This window comes from Oryctolagus cuniculus, chromosome 6, assembly GCF_051225735.1.
Source record: "Oryctolagus cuniculus isolate XC-2025 breed Fujian yellow rabbit chromosome 6, ASM5122573v1, whole genome shotgun sequence".
Taxonomy (NCBI): Eukaryota; Metazoa; Chordata; class Mammalia; order Lagomorpha; family Leporidae; genus Oryctolagus; species Oryctolagus cuniculus.
In genome coordinates, this window is record NC_142872.1 from 65,002,541 (window position 1) to 65,028,141 (window position 25,601).

Here is a 25,601-nt window from a genome sequence, read left to right on the forward strand (position 1 = left end):
TTATTGGAGTATATCTATTTATAGTAGACATGTAATCAACATACAGCGACTTCCCGCTGAACCAGCCACGTCCCGCTCCAGAAACGCTATGTGCTGGAGAGAGTTGAGCAACTGGAGCCTGCAGTCAGGAGGGAGGCCAGGGACGGCGAGGAAGAGGAAGACGAGGAAGAAGAAGACGGGGAAGTCAGCAGATCACTGCCGGCAAAGCCCCGGGCGCTCCTACACGGCGCCACAGCAGGAGGAGGAGGAGTTGGTCTCCTGAGAAAGGCACCCGTCAGAGCGAGAGCCCCAGACGCCATGGCAGCAGGTCCCCAGAACACGACACAGATCTGCTCCAAGTCCCCAGGTCGGCACTGCAGTCAGACACAGGAGCAACTTGGAGTCCTTCCCCGGAGATCTAAGGCCACAGAAGAGCTGGAGCTGGAACAAGCAATGTGTTCAAGCCGGTTTTAGTCAAAATGGCCACCTGTGCATCCGACTGTGTGCAAGGATCAGACCTGCTCCCCAGGCAGCTGTCAGAACAATCTAGTGTCCATCAGGTTTCTCCTTTTTTTTTTTTTTTTTTTTTTTTTTAATGAAAGAGGTGCTGAGTTTTGTATCGCTTTTGTGAATCACAACCAACATCTTTGAAGGATGATAATGGTTCTTTTTTTTTTTTTAAGATTTATTTATTTATTTGAAAGTCAGAGTTACATAGAGAGAGGAGAGGCAGAGAGAGAGAGAGAGAGAGAGAGAGAGAGAGGTCTTCCATCCACTGGTTCACTCCCCAAATGGCTGCAATGTGCAATGGCTGGAGCTGTGCTGATCTGAAGCCAGGAGCCAGGAGCTTCTTCTGGGTCTCCCACATGGGTGCAGGGACCCAAGGACCTGGGCCATCTTCTACTGCTTTCCCAGGCCATAGCAGAGAGCTGGATGGGAAGTGCAGCAGCTGGGTCCCAAGCCGGTGCCCATATGGGATGCCAGAGCACTTCAGGAGGTAGCTTTATCCACTGTGCCACAGCACCGGCCCCAATAATGGTTCTTAAGGTCAGCTTTTGACCTGACCAACCATGATAGTATTCATATTTGGGAGAGTGGGGGGGCATGAATGACAAAGAAAAGATAGGGCCACTTGGTGACCCCGTGCCTTTCTGTTATAAGCCTGGGGTGCCCGTTTTTCTGTGGTTTATTTTTTGGTTTGCTCTGTCATTGGAACCGCTTGGAGAGTTCCGGTGTCGGCACTGCTACAATTATTTGGAGATCAAACAGCGCCGCCTTCAAGCAGTGGCAAGGAGCAATGAGCATGAAGACGGGGTAGCAGCACTTGGCAAGCACGGAGTGCCTTCCAACACGAGGCTTCTTCTGGATCCTTTTGGCTGGGATCACAGTTCAACAGGGTGCTGGCACGTACCTGCTACAGCACACGCCTGTAGCGTCATCCGTTCCTCCCCACAAGCCGGGCTGAGGGTCTCACACATGGACACTGTCGAGACCTCGTCAGTAGCAGGAGGGCACCAAGACTGTAAACGGTTGGCTGGAAGCTGTCTAGTGTAGTGCAGGGTTTCTACCTGAAATGTTGGGCGCAGCTGCTGTTCACAAATGTAGCAAATGTAACAAACAGGAAGAGACAATGGTTGGACAGGCAAGAAACCAGAGCTCTGGTGTCAGAGGAAATGACCCACCCAAGTTAGTTGTAATGTCAGCTGTGGGATGCTGTGGGGAAAATGATTGAGACACCGTGCGACCGTGGTCAGCCACAGCAAGAGCTGTGACAACCAGCTGCCTTCGGGATCGTTTCTTGAAAAATCCTATCTGGACAGAGGATAAACATTGTTGTTTATGTTGAACTGAAGCGACTTTTGTAGCAATATTTAAAACAGTTTTTGGGGCTGGTGCTGTGGTGTAGCAGGCAAAGCTACCAGCTGCAGTGCCAGCATCCTATATGGGCACCGGGTCAGGTCCCACTGCTCCACCACCGATCCAGCTCCCTGCTGTGCCCTGGGAAAGCAGTAGAAGATGGCTCAAGTGCTCGGGACGCTGCACGCATGAGGGAGACCTGGAAGAAGCTCCAGGCTCCAGGCTCCAGGCTCCTGGCTTTGAATTGGCACAGCTCCAGCCATGGTGGACATTTGGGGAGTGAACCAGCGATGGAAAACCGATCTCTCTCTCTCTCTGCCTCTCTGTAACTCTGCCTTTCAAATAAATAAATCTTTTTTAAAAGCAATTTTTAAGCTATCTGAGCTTTCTTTCTCTCTCTCTCTCTCTCTCTCTTTTTTTTTTTTTTTTTTTTTTTTTTTTTTGGACAGGCAGAGTTAGTGAGAAAGAGAGACAGAGAGCAGAGAGAAAGAGAGAAAGGTCTTCCTTCCATTGGTTCACCCCCCAAAATGGCCGCTACGGCCGGCGCACTGCACCGATCTGAAGCCAGGAGCCAGGTGCTTCCTCCTGGTCTCCCATGCGGGTGCAGGGCCCAAGCACTTAGGCCATCCTCCACTGCACTCCCGGGCCACAGCAGAGAGCTGGACTGGAAGAGGAGCAACTGGGACTAGAACCCGGCGCCCCAACCGGGACTAGAACCCAGGGTGCTGGTGCCACAGGTGAAGGATTAGCCTATTGAGCCATGGCGCTGGCCCTGAGCTTTCTTATTCTTAATGGTTCCCTCATGCTAATGCCTGAGCTAATAAACATCACCCCTAAGAATTACTGTGGTTTAAGATATAACTGTCTATAGGACCACCATTTAACTATAAATGTTTCTTTTATAAAGAGAGGAGAAAAACTACATGATCATACCCATAGATGCAGAAAAGCATTTGACAAAATCAAATACCCATTTGTTTAAAAAAAAAAAAACTCTCAGGAAACTGACAGAAGGGAAATTTCTTCAACTTGATAAGGAGCATCTACAAAAAAACTGAAAGCCAGCACCGAACTTCCCAGTGAGAGCGTGAATGCTTTCCTCCTAATACCGGGAACAAGGCGGGACGTTCCCTCTCCCCACTCTCGTCCAGCAGCACACTCGCTGTCCTACTCGGTGCAGTGAGTCAAAAAAGGAACAGACAGGTCTGTGTTGTGAGCAACAGGTTAAGTCACGCCCTGAGCCACCAGATTCCAGGTGAGCGTGGGTTCAAGTCACGGTCGCTCTGCTTCCTACCCAGCTCCCTGCTAATGCACCTGGGAAAGCAGCAGAAGATGGCCCAAGAGCTCTGGCCCCTGCTACCCACACGGGAGACCCTGATGGAGTTCCAGGCTCCTGGCCTCGGTCTGGCACAGTCCTGGCTGTTGTAGCCATTTGAAGAATGAGCCAGCGGATGGAAGATCCCTTTGTCTCTCCCTCTCTCTCTCTGTGTCACTCTGCCTTTCAAATAAATGAGATAAATCTTAAGAAAAAAAAAGAAATAAAAATATATATACAGTTGGAAGGAAAACAATAAAACTGTCTTTGTTCCCAGGTGACATATTTGTCTATGCAGAAAATCTCAAAGAACAGAACAAAAAACTTCTGGAACTGGTTAGTAAGTGACCATAGCAATGGCAAGGTAATACAAAAAATTCAATCACTCTCCTACAAATCGGTAACAAATAATCCAAATTTGAAACTAAAAACTTAGTATCATTTATAACAGCATCAAAAAAAAAACTACTTAGGCTCAAATTTTTAAAAACATGTATAGGATCTATATCCAGAAAAATATTAAATTCTGATAAAAAAATCAGTGAAGAGCTAAAGAAACATAGGGCTGTTCCTTGTTCATGCACTGGAAGACTCAGGATTGTTAGTATTTGCCAAGGCGATCTGCAGAGCCAGTGCACCCTCAGTCAAAGTCTCAGCAAGCGGCTAAGACACTGCCTGGGGTGCCTGCACCCTGTGTTGGAGTGGTGTCCATTCTGGCTGTTCCTGATCCAGCTTCCTGCTAATGGGCACCTTGGGAGGACGTGGTGATGGCTCAAGCACCTGGGCCCCTGCCACTCATGTTGAGAGCCCTGGCTTGAGTTCTGGGCCCCTGGCTTTTGTCTGACTCATAGCCAGCTGTTGTGGGTGATTGGAGAGCAAAGCAGCTGCTGAAAGATCTCTCTGTCTCTGTGAACCAGCAGATGGAAGACCTCTCTCTCTCTCTCTCTCTCTCTCTCTCTCTCTCTCTAAACGCTGTCTTTCAAATAAATAAATAAATCTTTTTTTTTTTTTTTAAAGATGTCAGTTAGGACAGCTGTGTCAGAGTACTGGGTACTCACATTGGAGTACCTGGGTTCTGTTCCCTCCTCCAGGTTCCAATTGCAGCTTCCTGTTAATGTGTACCCTTGGAGGTCATGGTGATGGCTCAAGTTCCTGCCACCTACGTGGGAGACCTGGATTGAGTTCCCAGCTCCCAGCTCCCAGCTTCAGCCTGGACCAGCCCCAGCTGTTGCAGGTATTTGGGGAGTGAAACAACAGATGGAAGTCCCCACCCCACTCCTGTGTGTGTTTGTGTGTGTGTGTGTGCACGTGCATGTGCACAAGCCTCACAAAAACAGAGAAGCCGAGTGATGTGAAATCCAGTGAAAGTTCGTACCATTCTACCACTGTCAACTTCTTAGTTTTTTTTTTTTATTATTATTTGAAAGACAGAGTCACAGAGAGAAGTAGAGACACAGAGAGAGAAAGAGGTCTTCCATCCACTGGTTCACTCCCCAAATGGCCGCAACGGCCGGAGCTGTGCCTATCGGAAGCCAGGGTCACCCACGTGGGTGCAGGGGCCCAAGGGCTTGGGCCATCTTCTGCTGCTTTCCCAGGCCATAGCAGAGAGCTGGATGGGAAGAGGAGCAGCCGGGACTAGAACCGGCACCCATATGGGATGCCAGTGCTTCAGGCCAGGGCTTTAACCCACTGTGCCACAGCGCCGGCCCCTCAACTTCTTAGTTTTAACAAATTCACCTCGGTTATGTAAGATGTCAACCTACAGGAGCTTTCCATAACACCTTTTCTTGTGATTCTACAGTAATTCTGAAGAAAAAAATTGTAAAATAACAGAGCCCTTCCCCCTCCCCGGGGCTGGCAGATGGAAGGCAGAGGTTACATCTGCGTGGGCCATGCCCACCACCTTAGTCGGATTTGTGTGGTTAATGACATACTGTCACAGAGGGCGTTAATTATTAAGCAAAGAGTTTTGGAGGTGCAAGGTGAAGGGGCCACACTTGCTGGCGGAGTGCCGAGGCAGCGTCCGGGCTAGAGAAGGACTGTGCATGTGTGTTTCGTCCGGTCTCTCTCTCCCCACTAGGATCCAATTGAGGGGGTCCCACCCTAGTCCTAGCCCACGAATGGATTCACCTGTCACTATTCTCTTACAGGCCCTGCCTCTCGATCCCTCACAATGGAAATCAGATCTCAACATGTGCTTTAGTGGGGACATGCAAACAATGGCATCTGTCCTTTAGGACTGACCCCCAGTGTCCCCTTCCTCCCAGAGGGCTCCTGGCCACCCGTCCTACAGAGTCCCTGGCCACATGCACACTGCACTCTGTTATTGCCCTCAAAGCTGTTAGCACAAGCTGGAAACTTCTGCTTCCTCTCCCCTTTCCCCACTGCCCCGAGCTCAGGGCCTGGCTGCCCATCCCACCCCCACCCCACCCCGTGATACCTGATACCCCAGGGCTGGGGCCTGGTAGGTGCTCTCCAGGATGAACTGAATTGTGATGACCCTGGCCCAGGCTCTGTCACCAACCCCAGAGGCTGGGTCTGCTTCCTGGTGAGTGCATTGAAGAAACGCACCAGCAGCAGTTGTCACGCAAAGCCATTGGCTTGCAGCAAGTAAGGAGACCACAGAAAATTGTTTCCAAAGCCGTGGGCTCCGTGAGCCAGGGGAACTGGGAATCGTAATTGAGAGAAAGGGGACACTCAGTAGGGGAAGTGCTTGTCGTGTGGAGGGGCGGGTACCAGCATGCAATCATGGGGACACACTGTGTGCTGTGGAATGCTTGGCATGTCAGGGTGACACATCCTCCCCACCCCCAGAACCCCACTGGGAACCTGAAGAACAGCTTTGGGGAAGACCAGGAGCTTTGGGAGTCTGAGGGTCTTAAGGCAGAAGTGAGTCCCAGTGGAGACTTTTGGGCAGTTCAGGGCATCAATAGTGACAGTTCCAGCCCCGGCTTTCCTGAGAGCAGGTGCGCTGGCCCCGCCCCAAGCCTGGGCTCCACCTTCCTGGCTCCCACAGCTGCCCTCTGCTGTGCTAGCTGCAGCAAGATTCTGCTGCCCTTAAACTGCTCTGCACCTGTTGCCTTTTCAAGAAACACCACGGCTGTCCCCGGAAGAGCAGCCCCTGCTTGGGCGGCCCTGGCCCCTCTTTGCTAATGAACACAGAGAAGGTGATCCCGGAAAGGCCAACAGCAGGGAGTTCCAGGAAGCCCCTTCCCAGCCTGGAGCCCCCCCCCCCCCCCAGATGCTCCCTCGCTCCCAGGGCAGGTCGGCACAGCAGGCTGCGGAATGTCTGGATCTGAAGGGGCAGGGAAGCCCCACTCAGGAGGGGCTCTGTTCAGCCTCCTGGAAGCTGGAATCAGGAAGAGGCTGGGGAGCAGTGTTCCTGCCGCCAAGGAATGTTTCCTTCTCATCCTTACGTTGGCAAAGCTAGAAGGCGGTCATGACGTCAGTATTCGCCCCACCAGATCGGCTCTTTCCGTGCCAAGACACCGGCTCTCCCAGCACATTGCCACTTCCGCCTCCCTGCTGCTGCAGACTCCGAGACACAAACAAGTCCCGAGGCTGAGGCAGAGGCGGGGGAGCCAGGAACTGAGGGGCTGAGCCGGACAGGCTCCTGGCAACTGGAACTAAAGATTCAGCTGGCCCAGGTGAGAAAGAATTCGCTGTGCAGCCTGGGGCAGATCACTCCACCTCTCTGAGCCTTGGCTTCTATATCGAGGTCCTTAGGTCACTGGGGGCATGCGATAGTTTCGTGTTGTTACCAGAAGTTCAGGCCTTGCCAATGGTGCAGAATCGGAGGCCAAGGTCTGAGGATAAGGGAAACAGAAAGTTTAATCCACCAGGGCTGAGGAGGGTAGCAGACTGGGGGTCTCAGGACTAGCACCCTCCTTAGTGAGTGTGGTCCGGGGCTTTTAAGGAGCGCAGAAGGTAGTTTGGGCTGCTGAGGACGAAGATGTGGTGATGCGAGCCAGCAGGAGACAGCCGAGCAGGCTGGTCGCAGGCCCAACAGCAGGGCGCTGTGTCAGCCTTGGACATCAGCGCAGCTCCAGCGGAATTTCCCTGACAGCCTGACTTTACGTGGAGGCGGAGTAGCAGGATGTCCTGTACGATTAAGCAGCTACGAAATGTTGTCCGGCTGGGAGGGGAAGGACGCAAAGCGTTGTGTTAAGAGATTCTAGTGTTCATGGACCAGGATGAGGCCCTGAGCCTCCAATCTGAGCTGACTGCGTCCTGGCCAAGTGCTCGTCCTGACGCTCTGTTACCATAGATTCAGCCTTCCGGCCTCGTGCCTGGGGAAGGCCAGATGACTGGGCAACTCCAGCTGACTTTCCCAAGGCCTGTTTCTGGAATTCACAGGCAAGCACTGTTGATCTGCTAACAGACGCTCAGTTAGTTTCAAGCTCTGCCGTTCACTTTTGTTCATCAGAACGTGAAAGGGAAAAGGAAAGCTGTATTTCGAAAGGTTACAAAGTCCCCCTGTTAATCCTTGTTGCATGGAACAGGGGTGTCAGCTCCACTTGGCCAAATACTTCCATCTGACCAGGGTGGGTAGAAGAGTAAGGGGAGGTGTTTTGAAAAAGAAGGCTTTGAGGCCGGCGCTGTGGTGTAGGGGATAAAGCCAGCACCTGCAGTGCCGGCATATGGGATGGGCGCTGGTTCAAGTCCCGGCTGCTCCACTTCTGATCTAGCTCTCTGCTATGGCCTGGGAAAGCAGTAGAAGATGACCCAAGTCCTTGGGCCCCTGAACCCAGGTAGGAGACCCAGAAGAAGCTTCTGGCTCCTGGCTACAGATTGGCACAGCTCCGGACATTGTAGCCAATTGGGGAGTGAACCATCGGATGGAAGACGTCTCTCTCTCTTTCTCTCTCTCTTTCTGCCTCTCCTTCTCTCTCTGTGTAACACTAACTTTCAAATAAATAAATAAATAAATCTTTAAAAAAAAAAGGAAAAGTAAAAGAAGGCTTTGGGGCCAGCGCTGTGGCGTAGCAGGTAAAGCCACCACCTGCAGTGCTGGCATCTCATATGGGTACCAGTTCAAGTCCCGGCCGCTCCATTTCCAATCCAGCTCTCTGCTATGGCCTGGGAAAGCAGTGGAAAATGACCCAAGTCCTTGGGCCTCTGCACCTGCATGGGAGACCTGGGAGAAGCTCCTGGCTCCTGGCTTCGGTCGGCACAGTTCCAGCCATTGCGGCCATTTGGGGAGTGAACCAGCGGAGGGAAGATCTCCCTCTCTCTCTCTGCCTCTCTTCCTCTCTCTGTGTAACTCTGACTTTCAAATAACAAATCTTTACAAAAAAATTAACCTGATCAGTTCTGTGGGTGACATTCAGCATTTCAAACTGACAGGCCAGCATCATTTTGTGGGAAATTGTACTTCTGTGGAATGCTGACAGGCAACAGGCGTAAAGTTCAAAAGAGAATTCAGAACAAACCACACAGTGTGATCAGATTGAGGTGGTGGGCAGGCCTACCGCTTCAGACAAAGACCATTCCTTCCTGTTGGGAGCTCGGGCAGCTTTTGTCCTTTGCTTTACTGATACGGTGCAATAGCTTGTTTGTGTCAAACCAGTCTTGCATCCCTAAGATAAATCCCACTTGGTCATAGTGTACAATCCGTTTTGAGTGTGTACACTGATCTGTAGTCTTTTTTTTTAAAAAAAAGATTTAGTTTTTGTTTATTTGAAAGAATTACAGAGAGAGAGAGAGAGAGAGAGAGAGAGAGAGAGATCGTCCATTTGCTGGTCCACCCCCATATGGCTGTAATGACTGGGGCTGGGCCAGGCTGAAGGCAGGAGCTTGGAACCCCTTCTGGGTCTCCCATGTGAATGGCAGGGACCTAAGCTCTTCGGCCACCTTCTACTGCCTTCTCAGGTCCATTAGCAAGAAGATGGATTGGAAGTTGAGCAGCTGGGACTCGAACCAGCACTCATATGGAATGCCGGTATTGCAGGTTAACCTGCTGTCCCACATTGACCCCTGATCTGTAGTTTTTTTTTGTAATGCCTTTGGTTTTGATGTCAGCAATACTGGCTTCACAGAATGAGGCAGAAGTACTCTCTTTTCTACTGCTTTTTAGAAGAGTTTGTGAAGAATTGCTATCAAATTTTCTTTCAATAAATTGGTAGAATTCCCCATAAAACCATTTGGTCTTGAGCTTTTCTTTGTAGCAAATTTTATATTACTAATCCAATATTTTTACTTATTATACTTCTATGTGGATTTTCTGCTTTTTCTTTTTAAAGTTATGTATTTTATTTATTATTTGAAAGAGGAGAAGGAGAGAGAGAGAGCAGTCTCCCGTGCATTGGTTTCCTCCCCTGACTCCAGCTTTGGCTGGGTCAGGCCGAATCCAAGAGCCAGGAACTCAATCCAGTGTTTCCACATCTGTGACAGGGACCCAACTGCATGAGCCAGCACCTGCTACCTCCCAGCATGTGCGTTGGCAGGAAGCTGCAGTTGGAAGTGGAGCTGGGACTTAAACCCAGGCTCTCCAGAGTGAGATGTGGATGTCCACGTGGTGTCCTGACCACTGTGCCCAGTGCCCTCCCCTCTGTTTCTTCCTGAGTCAGTATCGGTAGTTGGTGTCTTTCTAGGAATTTAATCGACATGATCTAACTTGTTGGTGTACAGTCCGTGGTGTTCCTTTATAATGTCTCTAAGATTGGTAGTGATGTCCCGCTCTCTCCCCTGATTTCAATGATTTGAAACTTTCTTTCCTTTTATCCCCTTGCTGTTTTTGATCATCTGGCTAAAGGTTTGATAAACTTTTTATTGGTTTATTTATTTATTTAAAATTCCCAGTTACACAGAGAGAGGGAAAGACAGAGAGAAAGAGAGAGAGAGATCCTCGATCCACTGGTTCACTACCCAGACGTTCACAACAGCCAGGGCTGGGCCAGCCCAAAGCCAGAAGCCAGGAGCTTCTACCAGGGTGGCGGGGATCCAAGCACTTGGCCATCTCCTGCTGCTTTTCCCAGGGTATTAACAGGCAGCTGCATCAGAAGTGGAGCAGCTGGGACACAAAGCACTACCCATATGGGATGCTGGTGTTGCAGGTGTCTACACCACAACACCAGCCCCAACGTTTAATAACTATATTGGTTCTTTCTTTCTTTCTTTCTTTCTTTCTTTCTTTCTTTCTTTCTTTCTTTCTTTCTTTTTTTTGGACAGGCAGAGTGGACAGTGAGAGAGACAGAGAGAAAGGTCTTCCTTTTGCCGTTGGTTCACCCTCCAATGGCCGCCGTGGCCGGCGCACTGCGGCCGGCGCACCGCGCTGATCCGATGGCAGGAGCCAGGTGCTTCTCCTGGTCTCCCATGGGGTGCAGGGCCCAAGCACTTGGGCCATCCTCCACTGCACTCCCGGGCCACAGCAGAGGGCTGGCCTGGAAGAGAGGCAACCGGGACAGAATCCGGCGCCCCAACCGGGACTAGAACCTGGTGTGCCGGCGCCGCAAGGCGGAGGATTAGCCTAGTGAGCTGCAGCGCCGGCCTATTGGTCCTTTCTAAGAGCCAGATTTTCTTCATTAATTTTCTGCACTTTTCTATTCTTCATTAATTTCTGCTTTAATATTTAATATTTCCTTCCCTTTGCTCGCTTTAGGTATAATTTGCTCTTCTTTTTCCTAGTTTTAGTTTTATATTCTTCTTGTTCTTCCTTATACATAAAATTGGATGATTGATGTGAGATCTTTCTTTCTCTCTCTCTCTCTTTTTTAACTGTAGCCATTTACAGCTCTAATGTTCTCTCTAAACTGCTTTAGCTACATCCCATAAATTCTGGTGTGTTGTGTTTTTTCTTTTATTCATATCCATATATTTTCTAATTTTTAAAAGATGCATTTGTTTATTTGAAAGTCAGAGTTACACAGAGAGAGATGGAAAGGTAGAGGGAGGTCTTCCATCCACTGGTTCACTCCCCAGTTGGCCACCATGGCCGGAGCTGCACTGATCCAAAGCCAGGAGCCAGGAGCTTCTTCCGGTCTCCCATGTGGGTGCAGGGGCCCAAGCACTTGGTCCATCTTCTACTGTTCTCCCAGGCCATAAGCAGAGAGCAGCCGGGACTCGACCAGCACCCTTATGGGATGCCAGCACTGCAGGTGGTGGCTTAACCCACTACACCATAGCACCGACCCCCTATATTTTCTAATTTCTCTAGTGATTTCTCCTCTGATCAATTTATTATTTAGTCGTGTTCCACATATTTGCAAAATCTCAAAGTTTCTGTTACGAATTTACTTTAAAAATTTATCTAAAAAGTAAAGTTACAGAGAGAGAGTGAGAGAGAGAGAGAGAGAGAGAGATCTTCCATTTGCTGGTTCACTTCCCAAATGGCCAGAGCTTGGCCCATCTGAAGCCAGGAGCCAGGAGCTTCTTCTGAGTCTCACACACCAGTGCAAAGGCCCAAGGACTTGGATCATCTTCTACTGTTTTCCCAGGCCATAGCAGAGAGCTGGATCAGAAGTGGAGCAGTTGGGTTTTGAACTGGTGCCCATATGGGATGCCAACACTGCAGGCGGCAGCTTTACCTGTTCTGCCACAGCGCCAGCCCCAATAAATACGTCTTAAACGAACAAATGCCTGAGAGGAGTTTCTTAGCAAGGAGATTCATGGTCCACAGTCAGGCGTTTTTCCACTAATCTGGTATCTGGTGGAGGAAGCAGAACACACATGATGAACCAGGAAGCAGACACAGGAAGCACCCTCTTCTCTAGCCTCTCCTCCTTAGAAAGCCGTTGTGGGGGCTGGTGCTTGTGACACCAGCATCCCATATTAGAGGTCAATTTGAGTCCCAGCTGCTCCCTGATAATGTGCCATCATCGGGTCAAGCCTCCTTCCTAACCCATCAACCATTAACACTAATCCATTGGCTATTAATAGAAGACTTCAAGCTTTTAATGTCTGTGTCTGGGCTGGCACTGTGGCATAGTAGGTTAAGCCTCTGCTTGCAGCGCCAGCATCCCATATGGGCGCTGGTTCATGTCCTGGCTGCTCCTCTTTTGATCCAGCTCTCTGCTGTGGCCTGGGAAGGCAGTGGAAGATGGCCCAAGTGCTTGGGCGCCTGCATTTGGAGGAAACTCCTGGATCCTGGCTTCGGATTGGCTCAGTTTCAGCCATTGCGACCATTTGGGGAGTGAACCAGTTGATGGAAGACTTTCCTCTCTGTTTCTCTTTCTCTCTCTGTAAGTCTACCTCTCAAATAAATAAAAATAAATCTTTAAAAAAAAAAGTCTGCATGAATTTAGGAAGATAAACCCTCTCCAACCCATAAAAGCTATTTACATGCATACTGTCTAGGTTAATAGGTATAAACCATAAACTAGATATGAAAAGGATACTTAAAAAACTTCATGGAAAATGGAATTAAAAGATAAGCTTATTTTGGTGCAAAAATTTTCAGCACACCCATTTTCCATGACCTTTGGAAAGACCCTCATATTAAATAATTATTATTTCACCTGCATTCCCTTCCTTCAGAGGTTGGGTACTATTGGAAAACCTGATGCTGGGCCGGCGCCGTGGCTCCCTTGGCTAATCCTCTGCCTGAGGTGCCAGCATCCCATATGGGCGCCTGGGTTCTAGTCCCGGCTGCTCCTCTTCCAGTCCAGCTCTCTGCTATGGCCCAGGAGGGCAGTGGAGGATGGTCCAAGTGCTTGGGGCCCTGCACCTGCATGGGAGACCAGGAGGAAGCACCTGGCTCCTGGCTTCGGATCGGCGCAGCGCGCCAGCCTTAGCAGCCATTTGGGGGGTGAACCAATGGAAGGAAGACCTTTCTCCCTGTCTCTCTCTCTCTCACTAACTCTATCTGGAAAAAAAAAAAAAAAACAGCAACAACAACAAAAAACAACCCTGATGCTTTAGTGAGGTGACTTGTGGCAGTGACCTACCCAGAGAGTGAATGGCAGAGCCTGAACTCCTGCTGATCTAATTGGAGAACTATATTTCTTTTTCTTTCTTATAAGACTTATTTATTGGGTCTGGCACTGTGGCACAGCAGGTTAACGCCTTGGCTTGAAGTGCCAGCGTCCCACATGGGAGCCGGTTCGAGTCCCGGCTGCTCCTCTTCCAATCCAGCTCTCTGCTATGGCCTGGGAAAGCAGTAGAAGATGGCCCAAGTGCTTGGGCCCCTGTACCCGCATAGGAGACCCAGAGGAAGCTCCTGGCTCCTGGCTTCGGATAGGTGCAGCTCCGGCCGTTGTGGCCATCTGGGGAGTGAACCAGCTGATGGAAGACCTCTCTCTCTGTCTCTACCTCTCTCTGTAACTCTGCCTGTCAGATAAATAAAATCTTTTTTAAAAACATAAAAAACATGCTCTGAAAAAAAAGATTTATTTATTTATTTGAAAGATTTATTTATTTATTTGAAAGGCTGAGTTACAGAGGCCGGGGCAGAGAGAGAGAGAAATCTTCCATCCAATGGTTCACTCCCCAATTGGCCATAATGGCTTGAGCTGTGCAGATTCAAAGCCAGAAGCCAGGAGCTTTTTCTGCGTCTACCACATGGAAGCAGGGGCCCAAGGACTTCAACCATCTTCTATTGCTTTTCCAGGCCACAGCAGAGAGCTGGATCAGAAATAGAGTAGCTGGGACTCAAACCCATGCCCATATGGGATGCCAGCACTGCAGACAGCAGCTTTACCCGCTACGCCACAACCCTGGCCCCTGGAGTTTCCTTCATATTATAGTTCAAGTGGATAGACAAGAAACCTGAATCAGGTCAAGCTGACTTGTCAGTGAAGAAAGACCAAGGAAACACAGCCCACAGGTTTTTTTCAATGCGGCAGAGCCCTCTTTCCCTCCTTATAACTCCAACTAGCCAACTTTTTTTTTCTTTTATTTGTTTGTTTTTATTTGAGAGACAGAGACAGAGATGTTCTATCTACTAGTTCACTCCTCAAATTCCTGCAACAGCTGGGGCTAGGGCATGCTGAAGCCAGGAGCCCAGAACCCAAACTGCAACTCCTACATGGATGGCAGGGCTCAAGTACTCAAGCCATCATCGTGCTGCCTTCCATGATGCACATCAGCAGGAAGCTGGAATCTGAATCAGAGCTGGGATTCCAAACCAGGCACCCCAACCAGGGCCTTAACAGCTGCCTTACACGTCCACTCCTCCAGTAGTCTCCTGTTGCATATTTAAAACAACATAGTCTCCTGTTGCATATTTAAAACAACATGTGGTAATTGCTTATCCTAAGTAATTAGCAAAGTAATCAGGATCTCAGCATGTAGAAAAGATGGATTTCTGAAGGAACATTCTGTTGACTTCTAGTAACGCTTCTCCTGTTAGAGATCCGCCGGCCAGCTCCCTGCTGATGCACCTGGGAAAGCCCAATTGCCTGGGTTCCTGCCACCTACATGGGAGATCAGCATGGAGCTCCAGGCTCCCAGCCTTGGCTTGGTCCAACCCTGGTTATTGCGACCATTTAGAGAGTGAAGCAACGGATGCAAGATAGTGCTTACTTGCTCTCGCTCTCTCTCAGGTCTGTCACTCTGCCTTTCAAATAAATAAACAAGCCCCAGCTGCTCCTCTTCCGATCCAGCTCTCTGCTGTGTCCTGGGAAAGCAGTGGAAGATGGCCCAAGTCATTGGGCTCCTGCACCTATGTGGGAGACCCGGAAGAAGCTCCTGGCTCCTGGCTTCAGATCGGCACAGCTCCGGCCATTGTGGCCAGTTGGGGAGTGAGCCATTGGATGGAAGACCTCTCTCTCTCTCTAACTCTTTCAAATAAATAAATAAATAATTTTTTAAAAAAAAGAATGGCTTTCTGATCTGCCATCTGTGGCGGGATTGTCATCAACATGCAAATTTTTGAAGTCTTAAAGGGAAGACTCAAAGTTGCATCCTCAGATTCAATAGAAAATGTCAAGGCCGAGATCTGGGATGAGGAAGGACTTCCTTCTGATCAGCAAAGACTGATCTGTGCTGGCAAGCAGCTGGAAGATGGACCAACATTATCTGACCAGCACTCAAGAGGAGTCCACTCTTCATCTAGCTTTGACTCCGTGGTGGTGCTAAGAAAAGGAACAAGTCAGGGCTGGTGCCGTGGCATGGTAGGCTAAGCCCCCGCCTGTGGCACCCAGCCTCCCAAATGGGTGCCAGTTCATGTCCTGGCTGCTCTTCTTCTGATCCAGCTCTCGGCTAATGGCCTGGGAAAGCGACAAGATGGGCCCTGCACCCATGTGGGTGACCCTGAAGACGCTCCTGGCTTTGGATTGGCCCAGCTCCAGCCGTTGCGGCCATCTAGGGAGTGAACCAGTGGGTAGAAGACCTCTCTCTCCTTACCTCTGCCTCTCTGTAACTGCCTTCCAAATAAACCTTTTTAAAAAACTTATAAAAAGGATTTATTTATAAAAAATTATATATGAGGAGTTAATAAAAGACATGAACTAACCACAAAAAGGAAAGACAGCAGGGGTGGTGAGGAGGTGGTTGAGCTGCCTGCTCGCTGCTAGCTCCTGCACCTGCGATGCGCCCCACACGCACCTGCCCCGCTCTCAGTTGATCCCAGCCATGCTCTCCACTCTCGCCCGTTCCACCAGTGCTGCTCTGCACCTGAGCCTCTGCACCTCGGCCCAGGACAACGCTACAGCAGCCAGACTCGGGCTTCCAGCAGACTCGAGGGCAGGGGTGTCGGCCAGCCCCTCTCGCTCCTCCTAACCCTCTAGGAGCTCATGCACACACCTGGGGGGCCACCCACCTAAGCCACATTGAGACCAGACCAGGCCCCCTCAGACCGAGCAGCTGCCTGCCTGAAGGGTTGCAATGTGGTGGTGAATGCTGGGGCCCCCAGGAACCCAGGTATGACCAGGTTAGTTACTGGTGAAATGGTGGTGGAGAAAACATTACCTCGGTTCTTTGCACATGGAAGAATTTCCAAGTGGACAAGGCAGAGAGAAATGTAAGATGTGTTTAAAAGCAAGATTTATTTAAGTCAGAGAGTTCCTGGTGGAGTGGCCAGGAGGAGTCTCCAAGGGAGCCAACCCCCCCTTTCAAACCAAACTAAGGGGGAGAAAGTTTCACTAATGACTTCAAAAGTTATAGATAAGGTGGTCATCATGTTGGATCTTAAAGTGAGGACATAGCTTTCCTCATGGGCACTGTCTATCTCACAGAAAAACCCCCTCAGAACACGCCTGCGACTATAGGTCTCTAGGACTGAGCACCCTGGCTAGCATCAGAGGCTGCCTCCCTGGTCTCCTCTACCCGAAACCAGGGGGAAGAGGAGCAGCAAGCTAGGCAGCAGGAGCAATGTAAGACAGATGGCAGTCATCTGCCATCAAGGAGACCCAACAGGCCAGTCCACTGCAAACGGCATTGGTTTTGGATGTGGAAAACCAAGGCTTTGGACACAGCCCTGGCAGCGCTGCCAGCCAAGAGCTGGGTCATTGGAAATGGAACTGCCCTGGAGTCGAAGGACGCCCAGGTCAGAGCCGTAGACCTTGTTGGCTCTAAGCTGAAAAGCCCTTGAGTCTGCCCAGCTTCCAATGTAGCCACCACTGTTGAGGGGACAGCCTAGGGTCAGCAACATTGCAGGCAGAACTGTAAATTTCCTTTTAGAGATGCCACCTGCCTGTACAGGCCAGCTCTCCTCCCAGGCCTGCTGGATAATGGAAGCCAACAGGGTGCCTTCCCCAAGGAGCTTCACACCTCCTTTAGGATGTCTCTTCTGGTACCTCATGTTAAGAGATAGATGCGTTGAGGGCTGGCGCCATGGTGCAGTAGGTTAATCCTCTGCCTGTGGCACCAGCAACCCATATGGGTGCCGATTCTAGACCCGGCTGCTCCTCTTCCAATCCAGCTCTCTGCTGTGGCCTGGGAAAGCAGTGGAGGATGGCCAAAGCGCTTGGGCTCTTGCACCAGCATGGGAGACCAGGAAGGCGCTCCTGGCTCCTGGCTCTGGATTGGCACAGTTCTGGCTGTTGAGACCATTTGGGGAGTGAACCAGCAACAGAAGACCTTTCTCTCTGTCTCTCCCTCTCACTGTCTGTAACTCTACTTCTCAAATAAATAAATAAAAATCTTAAAAAAAAATAGATAGGTATGTCTGGGCCTCATAAACTGTTAAGGCCTTAACACCACCTGATTATTATCAAGCCCCTCCTGTCAGCTTTTTTTGAAAGACTTATTTATTTTATTTGAAAGTCAGAGTTACAGAGAGAGAGAGAGAGAGAGAGAGAGAGAGAGAGAGAGAAAGTCTTCCATCCACTGGTTCATTCCCTAGATGGCTGCAACAGCCAGAGCTGTGCCGATCTGAAGCCAGGAACCAGGAGCTTCTTCCAGGTCTCCCATGTGGGTGCAGGGGCCCAAGGACTTGGCCATCTTCTACTGCTTTCCCAGGCCACAGCAGAGAGTTGGATGGGAAATGGAGCAGCCGGGACTCAAACTGACACCCATATGGGATGCAGGCACTGCAGGCAGAGCCTGTACCTGCTACACCAAAAGCACCGGCTCCCTGTCAATTTTTATTTGCCTCTGAATAGGAAAACTTCCTCATGGTTCAGACAGCTCCTTTCTTAAGTCCTCTAATAATGACTCTGTCCTTTGTTTTAGACCCTGTGAATTTAACGTGTTTGTTAGATTAGTTTTCTCCAGACTTAGTGAAACTCTAGGTGGCCATGCACAAGAGACCTTGGAGGGAAGCAGTCTCTGCAAGCTGCCCCTGCGTCCCCCTGAGAGGCCACCTCCTGCTGGGACCCTGTCTTGATTGCCGTCCCCTGTTCCACTTCTACTCAGCTTGAGGACGCCGGAGCAGTCTCATCCCATATCCCCTAACAGAAGTTAGGGTCCATTCTCCTGCGGAGAGAATGTGGGGAGTCAGATGGGTTAACCTGACTAGGTTGGTCCTGCTGAAAACTGAGGGTGCAACCTGCTCGCTTCCCCCAGAAGTCACCGTTAACAAGGTCAAAAGTGCCTGCCCCACTCCTGGGGAGCTTCTAGCTTTACAGTGAGAATAGCAAGGGAGTAGTGATCCACTCTATGCTCTGAGCTCACAGTTTGCTATAAAAGCAAGTTCCCTATCCCGCCCCCCTGCAAATAAGATTCAGATCAGGTCTTTTGATGGGTTTTGTTCTCGCCTTGTCACTGAATGTCAAGTTGATTGTCAAGTTTTTTTCTTCCCAAAAATTGTGCTTAAAAACCCCACTCCCACCGGCCTCTCTGGGTTTTGCTTCCCTCGGAGCCCCCTTTCCTGGCCACTCCCCTGGGAGGTCTCTGACTTAAATAATTCTTGCTTTTCTCTCTGCCTTGTCTGCTTGGAAATTCTTGTTCCATGTGAGACAAAGAACCAAGGTAATCTTTTCTCAGCCACCGTTTCACCCACAACAGGATGACCTGTTCAACACCAGCACCACCATCTCGGCCACCCTGGCAGCCGCCTGTACCCAGCTTTGCCCTGAAGCCGTGATCTGTATCACCTCCAGACCCATGAACGCCACCATCCCCACCACAGCAGAAGTCTTCAAGAAACACTGCACACACAACCCAAACGCAGCGTGTGGTGTGATGACCCTGGCCGCATCAGAGCCCACGCTTTGGTTGTAGAACTGAAGGAGCTAGATCCGGCTGCAGTCCGGTGGCCATGCTGATCTCACAGTGCACGCCCAAGGTGGGCTTTCCCCAGGGCCAGCTGGTGGCACAGACTGGGCTGATCCACCAGGCCAGCATGGAGTGGTCAATGCAAAAGCTGGAGCCGGCTTGCCAGCCTGCCTGGGGCTTATGCCATAGCCTGCTTTGTCTTCCTTGTGGACGCGAGGAGGGCATTGCTGAGTGTTCCTTCATGGGGCCACGGGAAGCGGACTGTCCCTATTTCTCCCTTTCGAAGAGCAGATGGCAGCTAAGGCCATTCCCACGCCCAAGGCCTCCATCAAGAAAGGGAGGAGCTTGTGAGAAGGCACTGTGAGAGCACCTGGGCCCCTTGACTTCAGAAATCATCACGTCCCAGCAGGACCAGTCCCGACACACGAGCTCCCATGGTGGTTGCTGTGTGCACGCCCCCCACCCCGGGTGACAGGCTGGTCGCCGTCCCATCAGTAAAAGCAGTCTGATTTTCTCTTTCAAGGGTCCCTCTTAAATGAAAAGGAAGAAAAGGAGAAAAGAGCAGGGATAGAGGATAGGGGGTGGGGTGGGGGGAAGATCCACCAGCATTGACCGTGGCCCAGGGGACACCTCCACACCAACCTCTGTGAAGGCACTTCGGTGATGGCGGCATGCCATGTAGGTGTGGACCAGCGGTGACCAGGGGTGACTTTGTTCCCCAGGGGACGTTTGGTGCTGTCTGCATTTTTGCTGTCGCTGAAGGACGATACTGCCACCTGCTGGATGTATGCCAGCAGTGCTGCTAAATGCCCTGCCCTGCTGAGCACAGCGCGACAGCACTCACCCAGCCCCAAGCGCCGCTGGTGCTCAAGTCGGGGAAAACTCACGGTTCCCAAGCGATGTGACGCTGAGCAAGCAACCTTCCTCCTCTGAGCCTAAGTTCTCCCTGTAAAGTTAAACAAGAGGACGTAGCCACGGAGCACCTAGCACAGACACTGGTGCTGATGCCCTGTGACTCTGTGCCCTGGGAGGGAGGGGACTTGCCGCTGGAAAGGGCCAGAGTGTTTCTCTGAGATGCTCTTTCCTGCTTCCGGCCGTACCTTGCACTTGCCAAGGCGCTGTCGGAGCTGCTAAGAACCGAAGTGTGGGACACCTCTCTCTCCTCCCACCCAGAATAGCTGGGGCCGCCATGCTCCCATGTTGCTTCTCAACAACGCACACAATTTGATGAGCCAAGCACAAAGAGGAGACACGGCTAAATGTGGTTCCGATGACGCCAGTATTCTGGGATTAGAACACCAGCTATTTCTGGCCCTTACCTGAACTTGGGCCTCCACTTTAAGAGGGTTTTTCTCACAGGGTACGTCCTCGTGAGTCGTAATGATACGGGGACCCCAGGCAGGGAGTCAGATGAGAATACACGAGCTGCAATTTCTGCCTTGCATTTTTTTTTTTTTGACAGGCAGAGTGGACAGTGAGAGAGAGAGAGAGAGACAGAGAGAAAGGTCTTCCTTTGCCGTTGGTTCACCCTCCAATGGCCGCCGCGGCCGGCGCGCTGCGGCCGGCGCACCGCACCGATCCGATGGCAGGAGCCAGGAGCCAGGTGCTTTTCCTGGTCTCCCATGGGGTGCAGGGCCCAAGCACCCGGGCCATCCTCCACTGCACTCCCTGGCCACAGCAGAGGGCTGGCCTGGAAGAGGGGCAACCGGGACAGAATCCGGCGCCCCAACCGGGACTAGAACCCGGTGTGCCGGCGCCGCTAGGCGGAGGATTAGCCTAGTGAGCCGCGGCGCCGGCCCTGCCTTGCATTTTTTTTAAGATTTCTTTTTTTTTTTTTTATTATTTATTTGACAGGTGAGAGTTAGAGAGAGAGAGAGAGAGAGAGAGAAAGGTCTTCCTTCCGTTGGTTCACTCACTCCCCAAACGGCTGCTATGGCCAACGCTGCATGGATCCAAAGCCAGGAGCCAGGTGCTTCTCCTGGTCTCCCATACAGGTGCAGGGCCCAACCACCCGGGCCATCCTCCACTGCCCTCCCGGGCCACAGCAGAGAGCTGGACTGGAAGAGGGGCAACCAGGACTAGAACCCGGTGCCCATATGGGATGTTGGCGCCACAGGCAGAGGATTAGCCAAGTGAGCCACAGCGCTGGCCCTATTTCTTTCATTTGAAAGGCAGAGTTAGAGAGTGAGGTCTTCCATCCACTGGTTCACTCCCTGATCAGCAGCAATGGCCGGAGCTGGGCTGATCCGAAGCCAGGAGCCAGGAGCTTTCTCCAGGACTCCCACATGGGTGCAGGGGCCCAAGGACTTGGGCCATCTTCCACTGCTTTCCCAGGCCATAGCAGAGAGCTGGATTGGAAGAGGAGCAGCCAGGACTCGAACTGGCTCCCATATGGGATGCCAGCACTGCAGGCGGCAGCTTTACCTGCTACGCCACAGTGCCAGCCCTTCTTTGAATTCTTATCTCTGTGGGACAAGAACCTGGAATAAGAATTAAGCCACGTGGGCCCCTAACGGTAGCAACACCTACCACGTTTCCCTTGCTGGGCCGCCGATGGGGAAGCCGGTTCAGAGAGGATAAGGTCCCCGCCGAGGCGCACAGCACCGGCCAACAGTGGAAGGCTGGGCTCCCAGTCCAGTGTGCCCAGACTCTCGCTGCGGTTCTGCGTTCTGTGCCTCTGCCAGAGACACGGGCCCCGGCTCCCGTCAGCAGAGACTCCCGGAACGGGCCCTGCGCTGCTGTGCCGGTGTTGTTCTCTCTCACGGGCCTCCTCCCTTTGGCCTTGCTCCCCCTCGCTCTCCTCTTGCCCAGCCTGCCTTCCCAGAGCCGGTGCCTGGCGAGATGACACTGAGCATGTTCCCAACGGAAAGAAACGCTACGGAGAGTGCATCATTCTGGAGCAAGTGAAAAAAAAAAAAGTTCTACACACATGGCTCAAAAGTAATTCAGTGTACAAAGCCTAGTAGGCAAGCTCCCTCCCACCCCAAGCTTAGCTAAAGTGCGGGGCTTGCAGGGTGATTGACAGCCTACCTCAGAGGGTAGCAGTCTCCCCATACATTGTATCAGGACACATGGGAGTTTTGGTTTTATTTATTTTTTTAATTAATTAATTTATTTGAAAGGCAGAGTTACAGAGAGGCAGAGAGAGAGGTCTTCCATCTACTGATTCACTCCCCAAGTGGCCACAACAGCCGGAGGTGAGCCAATCCAAAGTCAGGAGCTTCCTCTGGATCTCCCATGTGGGTGCAGGGGCCCAAGGACTTGGGCCATCTTCTGCTTTCTCAGGCAGAGAGCTGGATCGGAAGTGGAGCTGCTGGGACTGGAACTGGCGCCCATATGGGATGCCGGCACTGCAGGTAGTGGCTACCCACTGCGCCACAGTGCCGACCCCTTGGTTTGATCTCACATGCGTGAGGCTCTGGGCAGCACTGACCCTCCTGGCTGGGTGTGGTGCCTGGGGTGGCAGAGCAGCTCGTTTTCCTGGGAATATCTCCTCCTTCCCAAGGAGGACATTTTCAGCACCCTGAACCTCCTCCGGGAAGAATGAAAGGTGGCCACCTCCTTCTGGGACCGTCCTGAGGCCAATCTGGGCCAGGTGGGTGACATGCCTCCACGGGGACATTCTCACAGCCACCTTGGAACACACGATGCGTGTGAAGGCGTGTGTGCACAGCACACGCCACGATGAGTGTGAAGGCGTGTGTGCCACGCCACACACTCGGAGGACTCTCCACTCCTCACCTCTGCACCTGTCACTTGCCGTCACTCATGTCACCCTGTTCCACCCCAACGACTCAAACTCTAAATCTCCAGCCCCTTTCCATAGGGGAGAGGATTTGGGTTTGACACGCCCTGCCCCATTCTCCTGCGCTTAATGATAAATGATCCCTTTCTCAGAGGTGACCTCAGTGTTTTAGTAACAGGGATAGTGGGTGCTCAAACAGGAGGGCCTGGCCGATCTCACGCCTGCAGCACCACGTCAAAAGACAACACTGTTGCCCTCTCTAGATAAAAGGAGCAGGTCTGCAGGTGTCCTCACGACTCAGCACTTCTCAGCCAACCCACAGAATTCCTGTGAAGTGCGCCCACCACCTGGGGTGGCAATTTACAGATTCTCCACGGTGCTGGCAACAGGTGTCCCCTACCTGCTGGTGTGCCACCTGTTCCAGGCCTGCTCCTCACTGGCCTCTAACTCGTGACAATTTTCTTCAAATGACGTCATGTTTGTCCCTGCAGAGTTACTGTAAGTACAGGCGTGTGTCAAAGAACAGTGTTTTGGTCAGTGGTGGAACACATGTGTGACACTGGCTCCATAAGATAATAGAGGGGCTGGTGCCGTGGCTCACTAGGCTAATCCTCTGCCTACGGCGCCGGCACCCCAGGTTCTAATCCCGGTCGGGGCGCCAGGTTCTAGTCCCGGTTACTCCTCTTCTAGTCCAGCTCTCTGCTGTGGCCTGGGAGGGCAGTGGAGGATGGCCCGGGTGGTTGGGCCCTGCACCCGCATGGGAGACCAGGAGGAAGCACCTGGCTCCTGGCTTCAGACTGGCACAGTGCACTGGCCGTAGCGGCCATTTGGGGAGTGAACCCACGGAAGGAAGATCTTTCTTTCTGTCTCTCTCTCTCACACTGTCTATAACTCTACCTGCCAAATTAAAAAAATAATAGAGGGGCTGGTGCTGTGGCACAGTGTGTTAAAGCCCAAGCCTGCAGTGCCAGCATCCCACATGGGCGCCGGTTTGAGTCCTGCTGCTCCATTTGCGATCCAGCTCTCTGCTGTGGCCTGGGAAAGCAGTAAAAGATGGCCCAAGTGCTTGGGCCCCTGCACCCACATGGGAGACCCAGAAGAAGCTCCTGGCTCCTAGTTTTGGATCAGCTCAGCTCTGACCATTGCGGTCATTTGGGGAGTGAACCACCAGATGGAAGACCTCGCTGTCTCTCTGGCTCTACCTCTCTCTATAACTCTTTCAAATAAATAAAATAAATCTTTTTTTAAAAAAGTGATAATAATGGAGCTGCAACATTCATTTCGCCAGGTGAGGTTGTAGCACAAATGCTGTTTCCATATGTGTACGGTGATACAGGTGTAAACGTACCTGCTGCACTGCCTGGCACGTAAGACAAGCAGTTATGTACAACACCCTGCGATGGTCATAAATTACTACGTTACTGGTTTTGTCTATTTTTTTTTTTTTTTGACAGGCAGAGTGGACAGTGAGAGAGAGAGACAGAGAGAGAAAGGTCTTCCTTTGCCGCTGGTTCACCCTCCAATGGCCGCCGCTGCAGCCGGCGCACCGCGCTGATCCTGGCAGGAGCCAGGAGCCAGGTGCTTTTCCTGGTCTCCCATGGGGTGCAGGGCCCAAGCACCTGGGCCATCCTCCACTGCACTCCCTGGCCATAGCAGAGAGCTGGCCTGGAAGAGGGGCAACCGGGACAGAATCCGGCGCCCCAACCGGGACTAGAACCCGGTGTGCCGGCGCCGCAAGGTGGAGAATTAGCCTATTGAGCCACGGCGCCGGCTTATTTTTTTTTTTTTTTTTTTTTGGACAGGCAGAGTGGACAGTGAGAGAGAGAGACAGAGAGAAAGGTCTTCCTTTGCCGTTGGTTCACCCTCCAATGGCCGCCGCGGTTGGCGCGCTGCGGCCGGCGCACCGCGCTGATCCAATGGCAGGAGCCAGGAGCCAGGTGCTTTTCCTGGTCTCCCATGGGGTGCAGGGCCCGAGCACCTGGGCCATCCTCCACTGCACTCCCTGGCCACAGCAGAGGGCTGGCCTGGAAGAGGGGCAACCGGGACAGAATCCGGCGCCCCGACCGGGACTAGAACCCGGTGTGCCGGCGCCGCTAGGCGGAGGATTAGCCTAGTGAGCCGCGGCGCCGGCACTGGTTTTGTCTATTTTTAAAAAATATTTATTTTATTTGAGAGGCAGAGTTACAGAGAGAGAAAGAGAGAGAGAAATCTTCCATCTGCTGGTTCACTCCCCAAATGGCCACAATGTCCAGAGCTGGGCCAGGCTGAAGCCAGGAGCCAGGAGCCAGGAGCTTCTTCTGGGTCTCCCACATGGTGGAGGGGCCCAAGGACCTGGGCCATCTTCTAATGCTTTCCCAGGCCATAGCAGAGAGCTGGATCGGAAGTGGAGCAGCTGGGACTTGAACCAGCACCCACGTGGGATGCTGGCACTGCAGGCTGTGGCTTTACCTACTACACCACAGCGCCCTGCCTCTCAATAAAGAAAGGAAAAAAGATGGTTTTCCAGTTCACTATGAAATAGTATGCTGTGTGACACCAGAAGCAGCTGTGCATGCCTGGTGTCAGGGGGCCGTGCATGGCGAGCGACCCCTGGGTGTGGGTGGTACCCTTCGTGACGCTCACACGGTGATAAAAATTCCTGAAGAGGCACTGGGCAGAACACATCCCTGAGCCACAGGTGACTGTCCTCGGATTTACCCTCCCTGGGTCCCTCCTGCCGGGAACCTCTCCAGGAGAGCCCACGACCTCTGCCAAGGGCTCAGGGACCAACACCATCCCAGGCCAGTGTCCCCACGAACGCCGCTGAGCCCATCGCAAGGCGGAAGGCTCAGAAGCCAGCCCCTTGCGAGGCCCGGGGAACTGGCACCATTGCACTAGAGAGCAGCAGATGCAGCAGGCAGTGGTTATGCTGCTAACAAACATTTGTTGAACCAAATGCTGCCTGGGGCCCTGGACAGTGACGAAGTTCCCTGATGCACGGCGAGGACCAGGGATGTGAATCCCATGAGACGTGGTCACCGTGGGCGCCGACAGGAATAGGACACGCGTGGGCGCACACCGGGGAGCATGGGGGAGGAGCCCTTCCCTCTGACCCGGGCTGACCCTTTAAGGTGGTTTGAAATTTTTCATTTCAAACTGACCCAGAGAGGAATCTTTCAGGAGTGGAACACT

At 51.9% G+C, this 25,601-nt stretch overlaps 2 long non-coding RNA genes and 1 pseudogene across 3 annotated transcripts in view; 2 read left to right on the forward strand and 1 right to left on the reverse strand.

Moving 5' to 3' along the window:
* Positions 1 to 25,601, reverse strand: part of LOC138850221 (uncharacterized) — a 105,992-nt gene continuing 80,391 nt past the window's right edge. Inside the window, exon 3 of one of the 2 annotated variants that reach the window (XR_016235588.1) lies at positions 1 to 420. This is a non-coding gene — a long non-coding RNA (uncharacterized LOC138850221). The remainder of the gene's footprint in view (positions 421 to 25,601) is intronic. The other variant, XR_011389917.2, reaches the window with a different exon arrangement.
* On the forward strand, positions 6,651 to 14,905 carry LOC138850222 (uncharacterized). Its single transcript, XR_011389918.1, has 2 exons — positions 6,651 to 6,798; positions 14,632 to 14,905. It is a non-coding gene; the product is annotated as an uncharacterized LOC138850222 (long non-coding RNA).
* Positions 18,407 to 19,170, forward strand: LOC127490779 (malate dehydrogenase, mitochondrial pseudogene; annotated as a pseudogene).